General features: G+C 41.4%; 1 protein-coding gene across 2 annotated transcripts in view; it reads left to right on the forward strand.

The window, feature by feature from the left end:
* Nucleotides 1-18,156, forward strand: part of LOC137377726 (kelch-like protein 4) — a 415,621-nt gene that overhangs the window by 1,240 nt on the left and 396,225 nt on the right. The gene's annotated exons all lie outside the window — the stretch shown is intronic.

Consider the following 18,156-nt stretch of genomic DNA (forward strand, 5'->3'; position numbering starts at 1 on the left):
CAATCAAAATGTCTCCCAGGATATTAGCACCAGAGGCAGCATGGGTTGGAAGCTAAAGAAAATATTGTTTGTGATGTTCCCCGAATACGTATACAAAGATTGTAATTGTATTTTATTGTTAGAGATAATGCTCAGATAGTTTGTCTAGCCAACTCAACACACTGTTGTAAACCAAAGCAGTTTAGTTCTGCAACCAATCCACATCTATTTTTATCAGAAATGTTAACAGAGGCAGAAGTTGCTGACTCAATTAAATAGACAGAGGGTACATAATGGTGGTTAACGACTTCCCGAGACAATACACTGCTGAAAGGCTGTACAAACTCAAACATCTAATGAGTAATAATGAGGTTCAATTTATAAGAAAATCTTTGTTTGGTATTCCACAAAGAGCAGGTCCCTGACTTGATTTAGATGACAATCTTACAACATGCTTTTTAAAAAGTAATTAACTATAATTTGCAGTTAGGGTTCATGACAGATTAATGCTGCCATTCTTTCTCTCATATGGCCACCTGCTGTATTTCAATACCAGTTTATAACAACCATAGTAACAGAGTATGAAGGAATATATGCATTTAGTCAACATATCTATGTAAACACTTTGTGAAGCTAATCTCAGGTGTCTGACTGTCTACCCAAATTTGACATTAGAACTGAGAGTGAGACAGGATGAAAGAATGAATCTCAATTAAAAAAAGGCAAGGGTTACGGTGTGAGAATGCAATCAATACCTATAAAAAGAGAAAAGTGAAAAGTTGCAATAGGAAAATTGGCAAAAAACAAGATTGAATCAGGGTGAGAGAAACTGTCTGGAATAAGAACATTGGCTCCTTATGTTAACTAAACAGCTGTTTGAAATTGACTTGAGGTTTAATGCTGCTGTCAGACGATGGCACCGATCCCCCCACCCACCTCCCACACCATCCACTATTGGGGCCCCAATATGTATTCGCAACTTCCAGACCAGAATCTTTCCAGTGTAATAAGTTTGCATGTGTCAAATAAATAGTAAATAACATATAGGTACATCTAGCAGGCTGTACCACATCAATGATTATTTAGACATAAAATGAAGCAGCGATTACTGTAGTCAAAACCCAGTGCAAGTCTTCCTTAGTTCTGATTTATAATGAAATTTAAAAAATTGCATTTAATGTAAGTTAATAGAGCAGATAAATGGGTGTAATCAATTATAGCAAAAGTATGGAAACTATTCTGATGTCTTAGTCAGGGTTCCAGTATAATATTTCAGACTGTGTATTGCTTTTAGATTTGCAACTTTGGCAACTGTTTTCACTTCTACCTCAGCTGCAACTGTCTGAGCCACAGACTCCTCTACGAACACTTTCAGTGCTGCTTTAGAGTGTGATCAGTCAAACCAAGACTGATCCTGCAACATTTTCCTTTCCATTTCTCTTTGTTTTACTCCCTTATCGATGCTTTACCCTCGCTCTTTGCATTTCTCACTTTATTCATTTCATCTTTTAGGGGGAAGGTGATCAAAATTGAATATGCTAATGCTAGGGGGTGCCGTTTACAGTATTTTGTCCCTAAAAGTGCCATCTTCAAGCATTCCAAAACTGATTAAAGCATGGGTCAGATGCAGAGTAAAGCAGTTCTGTATCAAGTCTTAAATCCGATTGCAAAAAAGCACTGTCCACCACACTTCTGCAACATTTCATTTCTCATAGCAACATCCATGTGATCACTGTAAGAGTATCCACTACTTAATACTCAGAAGTATCAAATTATGGCTAGTTACAATTTGGGATCCATGCCACACCAGTAGTTGCTCACCAGGAGAGTGAGAGAGTGAGCAAAGAGGTTGGGAGGAATTTCTTCATGCAGTGGGTGATTGGAGCATGGAATGTTATGATATAGGGAATGGTTGAGGCAAAGAAGGTTAATTTTAAGTAGAAAATTAAATAAATACTGGAAGCATGGAAGATACAGGAGAATGAAGGGAGATCAGAGTAGTGTGATTAGTTCGCAAAAGCAAGATACTACGGATGCTGGGAATCGGAAATAATACCAGAAAATAGTAGAAATACTCAGCAGCTCAGGCGGCATCTGTGTAGAAAGAAAGAAAGAAAGTTGACATTTCAGGTCAATGATTTTTCATCAGAACTGTAAAAAAGTTAGAGATGTAACAAGTTTTAAGCAAGTGTAGAGGCAGGGAAAGTGGGGAGTGGAGGAAAGAACAAAAGGGAACGTCTGTGAGAGGGCAGAAGGCAGGAGAGATTAAATGACAAAAGGAATGATGGTGCAAGGCAAAGGAAGATGGGAATGGGACAAGTAAAAAAAACAAAAAATGGGTATTGAGGAACAGCGATTGGGGAATAGCAGAATCATTAGCAACAGCTGCTGTCTGTAAAAGTGGGGGCAGAGCTTATGATCTGAAATTGTTGAATCTGTAAAGCTATAAGGTGCCTAACCGAAAGATGAGGGCCGGAATTTTACATCGGGGTGGAGGCCCCGCCCACCGACTTAAAAGTCGGAGGCGGGTCCACCTCCGCCGGGCCTGGGAGCCATGCAAAGATTTTGCATGATCCAGGCCCTTAATTGGCCTTGGGCGGGACTTCTGCCTCCAGGAGTGATGGCCACTGCTGGGACTGCACCCAGCTTCAGGAGGATCATGGATGCTGGAGCCGAAAATTGCTGGGCCCCGACAAGGCAGTGGTGGGGTCGATCAGGAGGGCGGGGGGAGGTGCACCAGCGGGGGCCCTCCGTGGGGCACAGGGTGTTCGATCAAAACTACTGGGTATTACTGGGTAGCCTCCACAGCTAACAAATTAATTGGCCACTGAAGGGCCTTAATTGGTTTGGGGCGGGTGGGCTGACTGTCACTTCCTCCTCCGCTCGTAAAATTGCAGCCTGGGTGGGAAGATGAGGGGAATGGCACCCCCCCCCCACCACACAACTGCCTCCTACACAATTTTACATCCCCCCATGCCCGCCTTCAGCCCGCTCCCGCGGGGGAGGGGTGCGTAAATTTCTGGCCGAGGTGCTGTTTCTTGAGGACTGAGGGGCTGAGGACAGAGGGGCCGAGGACAGAGTGCTTCGAGTGAGAATGGGGTGGAAAATTAAAATGATAGGCGATCGGAAGCTCGGGGTCACGCTTGTCGACTGAAAGGAGGTGTTCTACAAAGTGATTCTCCAATCTGTGCTTGGTCTCCCCAATGTAGAGGAGACTGCATCGTGAGCAGCGAATATGGTATACTAAATTGCAAGGAGTACAAGTAAATCGCTGTTTTACTTGGAGTGTTTGGGGCCCTGGACAGTGAGAGGGAGGAGGTAAAAAGGCAGCTGTTCTGCTTGCATGGGAAGGTGCTGTGGGAAGGGGAAGGGATGTGGGGGGTGATTGACGAGTGGACTAGGGTGTTGTGGACAGAACAGACTCTGGAATATTGAAAGGGGAGTGGAGGTGAAGATGCATTTGTTAAGTTATGCAGTTATATTTGGATTGCTTACACAAAGGCCCAGCATAGATCTGATGGGTCGAATGATATCCATCTGTGCTGCAAACTTCTATAGTTCTTGTTTAAGATATATTTCACAGATTATCGGGACCGGTCAGATCAGCCACAGCATTCTTTTTCCAGTGCAGTAAATTTTTATGTCTCTGTGTTCTTTACAAAGCAGAAGCGTTTCATTCAACCAGTCAGATGGATTTGAAAGTGAGCCCCCAAGAGCAGTGCTTGGAATCTACTCTGCCACCCAGTTCGCTCTCATATTTGAAGAATAATTGAGGTCAATTTGCTGCATGTGCATTATCAAATTAGACTTCAATTTTGACCTTTTGATTGAACGCTACATAAGTTTGATTCAAGAATTAATATGACAGTTTAATCTAAATCATTACTCCATGTAGCATTGAAAGATGGAGCTGAAACGCAATTAATTAATTGTGTTGGTTTGATGTTTGACGATTAAAGGCAATTAATTTATAGCAATGGCAAAAAAATGATGAACTATTAAAAGCATTAGATTTTTCTTTATATACAGTTTTTCAAAATGAAATGATTGTGCTCCATTGCTTAATTGGCAGCACTAATGGCATTGCAGTCTTAAAATTAATCTCAGAATTAATTACAGTGACGGTTCTTCAAAAAATTGTGACAGAAAAATAAAGGTCAATTTTTAGGCCAATTACAAAATGTTAAAACCACTGTTGTGGGCTTTGTGTGGAATGCAGTGGTGGTCACCATGTTGAATAATTAAATACCCGAAATGGGTTGTTACAAAACATTTTGTAATATAGATTATCTCGCACTTAGTGAAATACTACAGGAAACAGGCAAGTATAATACAAAATAAATGAAAGCAAAATACTGCAGATGCTGAAAATCAGAAATAAAAACAAGAAATACTGGAAATACACAGCAGGTCTGGCGGCATCTGTGGAGAAAGCAGCAGAGTTAACGTTTCAGGTCAGTGAAGAAGGTTCAGGTCTGAAGATGGGTCACTGACCTGAATCATTAACTCTGCTTCTCTCCCCACAGATGCTGCCAGACCTGCTGAGTATTTCCAGCATTTCTTGTTTTTCTTTAATACAAAGTAAAGCCTGGAGACCTGACCCGAACCCGACCAAACCCGACTACGTGTCGGGTTGGGTCGATATTCTGTGTCCAGCATTCAGGCTTGGGTCGGGTCAGGTTCAGATTGGCTGTGGTCGGGTTTTGTTTTGTATTGTTTTCTTTTTAATCTACTTTTTGACACAATTTTTTTTCTGTACTAATAACACTTTTGATATTTTCGGGTTGGGTCAGGCATGAAAAAAAATTGAAGGATCCGGGCCCGGGTTGGGTTCGGGTTGGCTGCGGTCGGATCAGGCCTGGGTTGGGTTTTAATTTTATACCCGAGCCAGGCTTTAATACAAAGAGTGTGCGCAAGCATTACTCCAGCCTGGTTAAAAACTCAGTAAACAGATACTGATTAAATGCTGTAAGGATTATAGGGCTGGATTTTGTTCCCAGCCTGATGTCTAGTTCCGTAGCAGGGGAACCGGAAAATCTTGAGTGGCAGTGGCCACTACGGAACCTGACCCCTGGATTGCCGGGCCTGATCTTCCCGGCAGAGAAGCTCTGTGGCGACCGCCCCCCCACCCCCCGACCCCCACCCCCACCCCCACCACCACTCTGTGACAGAACCTGACTTCACATATTTAAATAACATATTTTCATGAATTAAAATATAAACTGCAGCAATCTTACCTTCAGTTCCTGATCCTCAGCATGACGAGCGGCACTCACCCCCCTTCACTTTCCCGTCCTGGGAAAGCTGGCACCACTGAGGTGGGGAAGGGGTGAACTCTGCACGCTGCTGGGTGGAGGGGGGGGAAGGGGTGAACTCTGCACTCTGCTGGGTGGGGGGGAGGGGTGAACTCTGCACTCTGATGGGTGGGGGGGAAGGGGTGAACTCTGCACTCTGATGGGTGGGGGGGGGGGTGGGTAAGAGGGATGAACTCTATGTTATGTTGTGCTGTTTGCAGGGCTGGCAGCCCTTTAAAAATGGCGCCAGCACCTGCTCCTTCAACAGATGACGCCATGAACGGCGTTGCTGAGGCTGCCCCCAGCATGTGATTTAGTGGGGCAGCCGCCATGAATATGTAAAATGGCCACCCACCATGTAATTGTGTCAGTGCGGCTGTGAGGATCCAGTGGAGGACGGCCGCCATGTAGCCCATTATTACTTAAAATAAAAACAAGAAATGCTGGAACCACTCAGCACGTCTGGCAGCTTCTGTGGAAAGAGAAGCAGAGTTAACGTTTCGGGTCAGTGACCCTTCTTCATAATTACTTCTTTGCTGTGAGGTCAACAAACGAATCATTTGTGTAAAGCAATAGTTAAGAGCTCAGCAGGGTGGGTTGTATGGTTATATAAATATGCTGAAGTTTCACTTTAAGAGCTCAGGATAAATGTCACAGAACTTTGTTGTCTTGCTGGTCTGCCTATGGTTGGTATTCCCCCTCAGGAGTTTCAATGGCCGGTGGTAAGGATATTGTCTATCAGCTGTGGAAGGGAATGGTTGAATGGCCTATTGTCATTCCACACTCTGACATGTTCTAGAACTTGCTTGTATTAGGACAATTATAAATGTAATAAGAACCCCATGGTGGTATGAGTTGGGAGGTGACCATTTCCAGTGATATTTAAAGGGATCCTCAGATGCTTTCAGGTGCAGCTTTAAGAAGTGCTGGGAGACACCTTTCTTGCATTAGCTTGTTGTTTCTCTCCACCTCAGGCAATTTGAATGTATTTGTAGTTGCTGTAGAATTTTTTGAACTATTAAAGGGCTTCTAGCACCATATTTCTTTATGCATGAGGGTTCTTCTGGGAATTCCTCTCTGGCAAGATGAGGAGGAACAGCAGCAGCTGGAAGGACAAGAAATAGGAGGTGTGCTCTTATCTGCACCTCACAACAGTGATTATAGGCCCAGGACAACATACCTACAGTTCTCAGAGGAACAGTGCAGAAAGAGGCTTCACTTCTGAAGGGAAGCTATGACAGATTGTGTCACTTCCTGTGACAAGAACTACGATCAACTGCCACAGCTGACACAGCAGTGATCGTTATTCCTGATGGTCACTTGCTCTTTCAGGATCTTCATCGCTGTATCAGACAGCCTTACACCTCTGCTGGAAGTCATGTTGCCTTGCTTGTCTCTGTTCCCTATAAGAAAAAATCCTGCCCCTGTCCCTTTAAAGTGCTGCTGCTGGCCTTTGAGAAGTAGCCGCCTTGATAAATTTCCCACCTCCTAATTGGAGTGCTGTGCAATGGGAACGTGATTCATGCTGGCAGCTTGTCAAATGCATGATAGTTAAGGCTGAGCATCAAAATTGCGCAGCTCCTTCAGCAATTCCTCCATTCAGTCATCACATATGTCCAACCGATACATATGCAACACCAAAATCAACCCTGATACCTGTTTTATCTGATTCATTAACAGATCAAATAATTTGGACTGCTCTCTTTCAGAGTCTACTCTGCTTCTTAGTTAGTGGTCTAGAGAGATAAGATATAGTTTTCATTTAGCCATGAGTCCAATTAAAAAAAAAATTGATCTATTCCATACATATCTGTGGAATTAAAAAAATGAAGAAATATACAATAGGATAATGTTTTCATTCGAAACAGGAGAGACCTCACTCCACCTGATATGTTTCTCTACAACATTTGTGCTGCAATTGCAAGATTTGAATTTACACTTTGGTGAAATCATTTTTTATATTTGTATTTATGATTTCACTACAAATAGTGAGCAAAGACAATCTTCCTTCTTTGAGCTTCTTGGGAAATGTGTAAATGTTGTGCAGAAGTACTTGTTGCATTTTAAGCTCATTACATACACAGAATTCTTTGTTGCTCCTTTGTATGGTCAGTCTAATAGGAACATCTCACCATTGATTCTTTATTTCAGACGACTGCACATTCTATTCAAATCCTTTGGTTGAAGCCTTCGTCTTACATAGGATGTAGTTAAAGTGGTTTCTGTATGAGTGGCCCTCAAGAAAAATATAGGAAGGAAGGAAACAGAAAAGGAAAACCTATGTGAGATAAGATTAACAGGGAATTTAACTGGTATTCTAATTTTTAAAAAAAGTTCTGCGTGTTTGACATTTTCTGTTGCTGTGGAAAAACAAAGTGGACTGGATTTCTCAGTCAGTGGCAAAGCAATGGGACTCATCGCTAACCTTGAAGAAAGCTGCTCACAAAGATCTAGTGATCACTAAGGCATGGATTTCCCCTTTCCCAATGGCAGTTTGAATCTAGTTCCAAGTCAAGGGGATCCCCAGGGGCCCAGCAGCAGTGATGTCATCGAGCAGGGTGGCAGCCAATCACATTGAAATATTTCCACAGACAGCAAATCGGGAATAAGAGAAACACAAATCCTTTCACCATTAATTTTAAATTTTACAGATAGCAAAATAAATGATTGGGACATGCATATGGGATTAAGAAAGAAGTTTAAGTTTCACAAACAAAATTTAAAATAAAATTTAAATATGTGGATTTTTTATCATAATGGAGGAATTTGACATTCAACAAAAAGAAAATTACTCGAACAAGGGTAGTCAGGCTGTTTAGCAGTAATTATGAACTTAGTATGCTGTTAAAAACCCAACTATGTCTCATACAACAAGGTATAACTTCTTCAAATTTTACAGTGAGACTAAAAAGTGGAGGTTCTTGTCAGTTCAATGATTTCTAATTGATTGCGATCTGCGGGGACTTCAACAGCGCACCATCTGGAGAAGCATAGGATCTTTGTCAGCAATCGCTGGATTTCGGCATTGTAGAACTTTTTACTTTACATTTTCTGGTTCGGACAGAAGTATTACAAGAATAATAAAATAGACTCAACACACTGGGCTGGATTTTACCAGCCCCTCAACTCCATGGGTCGTGGTGGGGAGGCCTGTAAAATGCTAGCAGGATATTAGCGGCGGCGGTGAGGCCTCGGTGCGGCCCCCCACCCCCCGCCTGGCAGCGGGGCCTTCATTAAAATATTCAAATGGGGGTAATTAAAATGCAGATGAACTTATCTGCCACTGCCGGCTGTCCCACGCCGATTTTACGGCCAACCGGCTACAACTTGCGCACCTTCGGAACTCCATAGGGAGTTGAGAGGCAAGACACTGGTGGGAGGCGGGAGGAATAAAATTATCAGTGTGGGAGGGAGGGGAGCTTGGAAAACCTTTCTGGGGGGATATGAATAATAAGTGCCTGCTTATTTATTGGCCGGGGTGGGGTGGGGGGGGGGGGTGGTGGTAGGAGAGAGGATTGCAGGTGTCAACAGATCTTTATTTGGTGTTAGCAAAATGCTCCCTTTAAACATATAAATTTCATCTAAGGGCTTGAAGCCCTTCAAAAAATGGCGCTGGCGTTGGCGCCTGCGCAATAGCACCGGATACCATTGCCTCTACGTTATTGGGGGCGGCCGCTCTGTCCCCTCCATTTAAATAAGCCCCCGCGCGTAATATCGCAGGGCAATGTGGAGGCTGCCGATTTCACAGAGCGTGGCGCACTGATAAAATTCAGCCTACTGAGTCAGATATAAAGTTTTATTGAGTTATTCCAGATAGCTAAAAATCATGCAATACAATGCTCCACCCTGCTATGGACTACTTAACACTTATAATTATTTATTTCTGAAATATGAAGCAAGCGAAATGCATACAATCACTTGAAAGCGGTTACCTTCAAGTTGATTATAGTTTCCAGTGACTGAGCTGATCTCTCCTTCCTCTCCGGTTGCAACACCTAAGTTTCTCTAGCAGTTTCATTTCTCCCTTAATTTTAGGAAGAGACCAAACATCATACTGATAGTGGCTTATTGTCCAATTGGGTATTTAGGCCAAAATGTCCAACTACATGCTGACCCCTTTGTTTGAGAAAGCTTGCCCTGGCAGTATTTATCTTCCTTGGACCTCCTTCAGTTATTTTCCATCATGTGCAGGACCACTGCAGCACTTGAGGGTCATGGATTGATTGCAACTCTCATCCATTGAGCTGGCCTACTCCCAGATAAAGGTGTTTTCAGAAGAAGTCAACAGATCATTAAGCTAAATTTTAGTAAAGCCATTCCAGTGTTTAGCTGAGCATGTGTGGTCTCCAGAAGTTGTTGTCAGTTTCAGAGGCATATTGATGGCAAATGCTGACAGTTTCACTGTCATTACGACTGCAAATTCTGAGCCTGTGTTTAATGGCTGTTTGTAATATTCAACTTAAATCTTGCTGACAAAGTGGTGTTGTGATTCCACCTTCCAATTCTCATTTTCTATTCATTCATCAATATTTGTTCATCTTGTGTGATGTTTTAAACTGATTGCTTCTAAATATTTTTGTGTTTGCTGCTGTCATACAGTCATAGAGTCATACAGCACAGAAACAGGCCCTTCGACCCATCGTGTCTGTGCCCGCCACCAAACACCTAACTATTCTAGTCCCATTTTCCAGAACTTGGCCCGTAGCCTTGTATGCTATGGCATTTCAAGTGTTCATCTAAATATTTCTTAAATGTTGTGAGGGTTCCTGCCTCTACCACCACTTCAGGCAGTGTATTCCAGATTCCAACCACCCTCTGGGTGAAATTTTCTTTCCTCAAATCCCCTCTAAACCTCCTGCCCCTTACCTTAAATCTATGCCCCCTGGTATTGACCCCTCCGCTAAGGGAAAAAGTTTCTTCCTATCTAACCTATCAATGCCCCTCATAATTTTGTATACCTCAATCAGGTCCCCCCTCAGCCTTCTCTGTTCTAAGGAAAATAACCCTTGCCTTTTCAGTCTCTCTTCATAGCTGAAATGCTCCAGCCCAGGCAACATCCTGGTGAATCTCGTCTGCACCCTCTCCAGTGTAACCACTTCCTTCCTATAGTGTGGTGCCCAGAACTGTACACAGTACTCCAGCTGTAGCCTAACTACGTTTTATACAGCTCCATCATAACCTCTCTGCTCTTATATTCTTTGCCTCGGCTAATAAAGGCAAGTGTCCCATATGCCTTCCTAACCACCTTATCTACCTGTGCTGCTGCCTTCAGTGATCCATGGACAAGTACACCAAGGTCCCTCTGACACTCCGTACTTCCTAGGGTCCTACCATCCATTGTATACTCCCTTGCCTTGTTAGTCCTCCCAAAATGCATCACCTCACACTTCTTTATTTGCTGTATTTGCTCTTTCCAGATAACCAATTTACTTTTGCAAGATACTTCTATTCCCAATTACTTGGGCTGTCCGATTTCCTATTTCAAAACAGTTGCTTTCAACTTCTGTTGAATTCTGGTGATCTGAATAAAAATGTCTGAGGAATTTAATAATCTCATAGATATCTGCACAGATGGCTCACTGTGCTTACTTTTAATAAAATGTAATTATTGCATTAAACATCGCTTTGCCTGTTGCATAGAATGCAATGCGAAAAACACAAAACATTCTTTTCTGAAATATCGAAAACCAACATAAATCATGAATCAAGTCCCTCTCATCCAGCAGACATTTTGTTCCTTGAATGTTTTCCTCCTCTTCTCCCTGAAAGTGCTGACTCTTGTTGGGTTACTGTTCCACTTCTGGAAGCTCTCTGATATTTTGTGCAAATGGCCAAGCTTGATGTGAGAGACTATGTAGTGAATATTGACAGTTTGTTCAATTGTGGGGGATAGTATAGATGTGCCTGATCCTGCACATTTGATCACTAAACTTTGTAACCAAGTTCAGTTTAGTCAGACATGGATGTGGAAGAAGTTAATTCTTTCCTTCAGATTTTAAATTATTGTACTGATGTTCATGGAAAAAAGCCATCACTTAGATGTAATTAAAGCAATTTTTCCATGCATGGGTCACCAGAAAATATAGGAAGGAAGTAGAAAATTCTTTTGCAAGAATTGGCTTAGTCTCTCTCACCTCTGGGTCAGATGCTTATGGATTGAGCCCTACACCAGATTTCAATGCAGAACCTGGTGTCATAATCAGGTGAGGATGGGTCGAAAGGCTCCCCTCTTATCCCTCTCCTTGTTTGATTGCAACAAGGTTTATTTCTTTTAAACTGGTTATGCTTACCAATTTAGTGAGTGTTTAACCGATTTAGGCGCTACAATCATATAGGAACCACTGGGCAGGTTTTCTTGAGTTTAAACAAGAGGTTTGTTTATTGTACTTAAAATCAAAACCTGATCTAAGCATCTAAAAATGATAAACTACGCTTCAAATTTCACACACACACACACGCAAGAATCACACACACACACAAATAGGTTACAGAGTGAAGACGAGTAGGTTGGTTGGATTAGAGTACAGAACAAATAAAAGAACATGAAATCAAAAGCAAAATACTGCGGCTGCTGGAAATCTGAAATAAAAACAAGAAATGCTGGAAACACTCAGCAGGTCTGGCAGCATCTGTGGAGAAAGAAGCAGAGTTAACGTTTCAGGTCAATGACCCTTCCTCAGAACTGGGTTCTGAAGTTCTGGAGAAGGGCCCGTATCTATTGGTCAAAAGTGAGTTGCTTAACTCTTTCAAATTTGATGTAAGTTTGTTCAGGCTGCTTTTGGAGGGTTTAGAGTTTTTGGTGATGCACCTCCAGTACTAACTCTTATGCACTCAGGATAGCATTTTTGGCCATCTTATAGTCTGATGATCTCTCATCAGGCAACAGTGAATAAACCTCATCGGATTTTCCTGTTAGTTTCCTTTGCAATAGTAGAGTCCAGCTCTCTGCTTGTCACTTAAGCTGTTTTGCAAGCTTTTTCACGTCCCCCTCATTGAACTTTGCTATCAACTGGGAGACCTTTAAGAATTCAGCACTCAATCCTGAGTCAGGGGTAATTCCCTCACTAGTGGTGCCTTTACTGGGTGCATTGAGACTTCCCCTAGTTAGTTCAAGCTGCATTAACTCCCTTTGGGAAGCTGTTTCTTTTTCCCTTTCCTGATACGGTCTCTCCTCTTTCTCTCTCTGGAATTCTAATTCTAGTCTCCCCTGTTCTTATTGTATCTTAGCTAATGTTACACAGTTTTTTTCTGACTATAAGCCTATCTCCGAGTCTTCAGTTTTAAGTGCAAAATGGTTGGCCACAAGTTTTAGGATTTCAGCTTTCCTAAATTTTGGACGGATAGTAATCTGTAACTGCCCAGCTACCTTCCTCAATCCTTCAATAGATAGGGCTTTTAACCAGTCCCAAGTTACTTCACTCTGTTCTAGGAAGGTACTGGCCTCGAATGTGGACATTTTAGTATTCTAGAACTGAAAACCACAAGGAAATCTGTATTGAAGTTTAACATTTTTTGCGAGCAACCGATTTGGTTTCCCAATTCCAATTTCTCATTTGTCTTTGGGCTTTGATCCCAGACGAGAGACCTCAAATTTCTGTTATGATCATATGAGGAGGGGTCAAAAGGCTTCCCCCTTGTCTCTCCTTGTTTGACCACAACAGAGTTTACTTCTTTTAAACAGTGGATATGCTTACCAATTCAGTGAGTTTTTAACCTGTTTAGGTGCTATGATCATAAAAGAATCAATTGGACAGGTTTTCTTGAGTTTAAAAAAGAAAGATGTTAGTTTATTGTACTTAAAATCAAAACCTAGTCTAAGTAAACATAATAAAGTATGCTCCTAATTTCACACACACACACACAGACGCACGAGAATCACACACACACAAATCGGTTACAGAATGAAGAAATTAGTTGGATTAGAGTCCAGAACAAATAAGAGAATATACAATCTGTAGAGTTTGGTAATTCAGTGGTCTTCCAGATGAACTCATGGTCCTGAAGTTTCTGGCTGATAGAGGTGGCCACCTGGTTCAGGATTTTCTGGGAGACAGTGAGGTAGATGGTTTTCTCCCTGGACTCTCTGTCTGCAGCAATGATAGACTTGGATGTTTTGCAGCTCGCAGGCAGGGTTCGAACTTATAGCATTGCCTGGGGAGAGAGAGAGACAGACCCCCCACTTGGGTCCTGCACTGGTTAAAACTCAGATGCTTGTCTGCTGTAGCCAAAAGAGACTCCAAGTTTTCATACAGATAGAGAGACTGTCACATGATTGTCCAGTGCATTCTTTCTTTTGCATCTTAATTAGTTCGATCTTAAGAATTCCGATCTCTCTCTTGGGCCCCATTGTTTCTGTGTTTACTCTTTGAGGTTTGTCTCCATTAGTGTCAATGTTCTAAGATGGCTTTGAATGTCTTGTTAATCGAGGTAAAGCAGGTAGCTCATTCAAAATTAGCAAGCCATTGTTCTGGTGGAAGATTTACCAGATATTCATCCCCACTTTCAATACCTTGGAATGTGAGGTATTTCAAAGCAAATTGTGGTGACCATCTTAGCTGCTCTCTTTTTAAAAGTTTAATTTAGGTTTCCAACTGATGGATTAAAAAAAAAACATAGGGCATCACGTTTTCATGACATTGAGGTAACCCTCTAAACAGGAATGATACATTATTGGAGGTGTTGTGATTTGCATCAGGGATCCCTAGGAGCCCACGAGAAGATTCCAAGGGGTCTGCCATGGCTGCAGTCACCCCACAGCTTCTCCTAACACCTTTAATCCAGCTTCCAGATCATTTCTGAGCTGATCAGCAGCCATCACAGTCAGCACTATACCAGTAATGCGACCCACCTGATCTCTCATGTCTCTCTCATGACCCAATGTTCAACATTAAACCTGTACTGCTGAAAATATTTTAAATATATTTTTCACTGTTTCAATCCAATAATGCAATGTTATTTTATGATTGTGTGATGTATGATTTTTTTTACATTCTCTCCCAGTGTTCCTCACCCCGCACCCCCCACTTCTGTTTCTGGATGTCGTGAGCTGAACAATCTGTTTGAATTAACAGTGTGCATTGTGATTGTGATAGAGAGAGGGCTCTGGATTTTGGAGACAGTGAGGTCTCCAGTATGAGAGACAGAGAGTGAGGTCTCCAGGTATTGAAAACAGTGACTTAAGAACATAGGAACATAGAAAATAGGGGCATGATTAGGCCATCCGGCCCCTTGAATCTGCTGTGCTATTCAGCTAGATCATGGTTGATCTTCTACCTCAACACTATTTTCCCACACTATATCCCTTGATATCTTAAATAGCTAGAAATCTATCGATCTCTGTCTTGAACATACTCAATGACTGAGCCTCCACAGCTCTCTGGGGTAGAGAATTCCACAGATTCACCATCCTCTGAGTGAAGAAATTCCTCCTCATCTCAGTCCTAAATGGCCTACCTCTTATTCTGAGACTGTGTCCCCTGGTTCTAGACCCCCAGCCAGGGGAAACATCTTTCCTACATCTACCCTGTCGAGCCCTGTAAGAATTTTGTATGTTTCAAGGACAATCCCGCCATCTAAGGGATCAGTCTGGTGAACCTTTGTTGCACTCTCTCTGTGGCAAGTATATCCTTCCTTAGATAAGGAGACCAAAACTGTGCACAATACTACAGGTGCGGTCTCACTAAGACTCTATATAATTGCAGCAAGACATCTTTACTCCTGTCCTCAAATCCTCTTGCAGTTAAGGCCAAAGTACCATTTGACTTCCTAATTGCTTGCTGCACCTGCATGTTAGCTTTCAGTGACTTATGACAAGGACACCCAAGTCCCTTTGGACATCAACACTTCCCAATCTCTCACCATTTAAGAAATAGTCTGCATTTCTGTTTTTCCTACCAAAGAAGATAGCTTCACATTTTTCCACTTTATATTCCATCTGCCATATTCTTGCCCACTCACATCACCTGTCCAAATCCCCTTGAAGCCTCTTTGCATCCTTCTCACAACTCACATTCCCACCGAGGTTTGTGTCAACAGCAAACTTGGAAATATTACATTTAATCCCCACATCCAAATCATTAATATAGATTGTGAATAGCTGGGGCCCAAGCACTTATCCTTGCGGTACCCCACTAGTCACAGCCTGCTAACCTGAGAATGACCCATTTATTCCTACTCTCTGTTTTCTGTCCGTTAACCAATTCTCAATCCATGCCAGTATATTACCCCCAATCCCACATGCTCTACTTTTGCTTACCAACCTCCTGTGTGGGACCTTATTGAAAGGCTTCTGAAAAGCCATATACACCACATCCACTGGTTCTCCCTTATTATTCTGCTAGTAACATCCTCAAAAAAACTCTAACAGGTTTGTCAAACATGATTTCCCTTTCATAAATCCATGTTGATTCTGACCAATTTGACCATTATTTTGTAAGTGTCCAGTTATCACATCCTTTATAATAGATTGGATATTGGAGCCAGCTAGAGCTCTGGGTATTGGAGACAATGAGGGCTTCTTCTGAAGAAGGGTCACTGACCTGAAACGTTAACTCTGCTTCTCTCTCCACAGGTGCTGCCAGGCCTGCTGAGTTTTTCCAGCACTTTCTGTTTTTATTCCAGATTTCCAGCATCTGCAGTATTTTGCTTTTGTACCAGGGATCTTGATAACTGACCTCTTTGACCAAGCTTTTGGGCATTTGTCTTAATATTTCCTTTTGAGACTTGTTGTCAAATTTTGTTTGATAATGCTCCTGTGAAGTGCCCAGGGATATTTTACTATGTTAAAGGTGCTATATAAATGCACATTGTGTTATCACACCAATTGATGTATTTACTCACTGAGCCACCAGAGGAGTTGTTGTAATGCCTAAAATCTGTCAACACATAATTTTAGTAAAGGAAACAAAAGGATTTGCATTCATAAATTTGGTTATGTTGTAATTTTTCATGTCAAAATTTCAGTTAAACCTACAGTATGTTATCAAGTTCTAGATTCTTAAACATCGCTTTTGGTTTAGAATTGTTAAATAAGTATTGTGTTGTAATTACTGGACTGAACAAAAAAGCACCTCAAACCAATACCGTTTATGAATATTTTTAAAAGAATAGCATTCTTTGATGTTATTGAGACTATAATATGTGTTTTCATAAAATGATACATGTGTTGGTATTAGTTGCAGTTTCATCTTAGGTTTTGTATGGATTATAGATAGATAAACATGATAGCATCTATTCTGCAGAATTTAGCCAGCTTTATGTGTATTATATTGTATACTGGTACTGAAAGTAATGTTATCAGTTACTGCCCTTTGAATTAATTCCAATCTGCTATTTTTATATATTCTATATTTGTGCATTTGAGTTATTCATAAACATGTTCCACTCTGAGCATTGTGCTCTTCTTGGCCTAGTTAGGTTCTTATTTCGAAGCAGAGTAATTGCAACCTTCAGCTTTCACAGCTGCTAAGTCTGCCTCAATCTCTTGCCTGCTCTTCACTGTCAGGCAACATTGATTTTTGACTTTAAAGTTCAATATTGAAGATGCTTCTTCTTAAAGATATATTGCCTTCACATCAAAAGCTTACTTTTATTGTGTGGTTTAGTGATATTGACTGTCTTTGAAAAGTGAAATCACTGTCTGCTTTACTGTACTTCATCTCCAAGCTGCTAGCAGTGCAAATATCAAATGCTTTCCTAGAATGCAACAGCCTGTGGGGATATGTTAATATTTATGTAGGTCTTCTTCAATCCTTAACCCATGTTTATTCAAAGATATTGTTCATTTATTATACTTCCTCTGGAGTTTCATTTACTTGTCATAGGCGCTAAGATGGGATAACTGCTGGTACCTGTCCCCTGACAGGTTAAAATTTATGGCTGTTGATACTAACTAAGCTAATTGTTCAGATTACCATAAACAAACAACATGCCAGATAAAGCACATTTGCATGGCACTTTCAACAAGTTTTTTTTTTGTTTACTCGATCTTTTTTCTGTGGGCTATAGAAATAAGGTAACACTATTTTCAAAGCACATGCAGTGATATCAAATCAATGTAAAGTATATGAACAGTCCACTAGCTTGACATCATTTCAGTGGCTAAAATAGAAGTCTATACATCTTCCACTCTAACCAAAGTTACAATTTTCCCCTATATTAAATAAACATTACTTGCAGCTTCCACACAGGCTGGCAAACTGCTGCTTCCCTTTCTGTAGCCTTTCCTTTTCTGTTTGGGCTGTGACATCTGTTTTAGATAGTAGGCTTCCACTTAATTATTCTTTGAGTTTTCTTTCCCTAGACAGCACATTATGTTACTTCTAGGAGTAAGTGTTTGGATTTGAAGGGTTCAGAATTGTCATCCTTTGACTCTGCAGTTTGCATATTCAGGCTCCATCAGTGAGCAAGAAAAGAACCTTTTCTAGTCTGAGAGGAGGGAAGAAACATGTAAATAGTTACATATACGACCTGTGGGCTGTTAACGACTAGGGTACATGCTCGTGCAAGTCTGCCAAAGATCAGACCTACACACAAGCAAATTTATACTATCTGCCCACACATTAAATGCCCAAAGGTTACTGTGTTGGACTTTTGTGGATTCCACAATGGATGGCATTGATTAGTTGCTGTTATGAAAGACACACTGCTCTCTGGAATTTCTACTCTTTTAATGCTATAGTTAAGATATTTAAACTTGCTTAGAAAAACCTTGTTCATTATTATTATTGGTATCTCATATCATGTCATAGAATCATAGAGTCGTTTATGGCACAGAAGGAGGCCATTCAATCCATCAAGTCCATGCCACCTCTCCATAGAGAAATCAAGTCAGTCCCACTCTATCCCCTAGCCCTGCAAGTTTATTTCCTTCAAGTATCCATCC

Source organism: Heterodontus francisci, chromosome 15 (assembly GCF_036365525.1).
Source record: "Heterodontus francisci isolate sHetFra1 chromosome 15, sHetFra1.hap1, whole genome shotgun sequence".
NCBI classification, from domain to species: Eukaryota; Metazoa; Chordata; class Chondrichthyes; order Heterodontiformes; family Heterodontidae; genus Heterodontus; species Heterodontus francisci.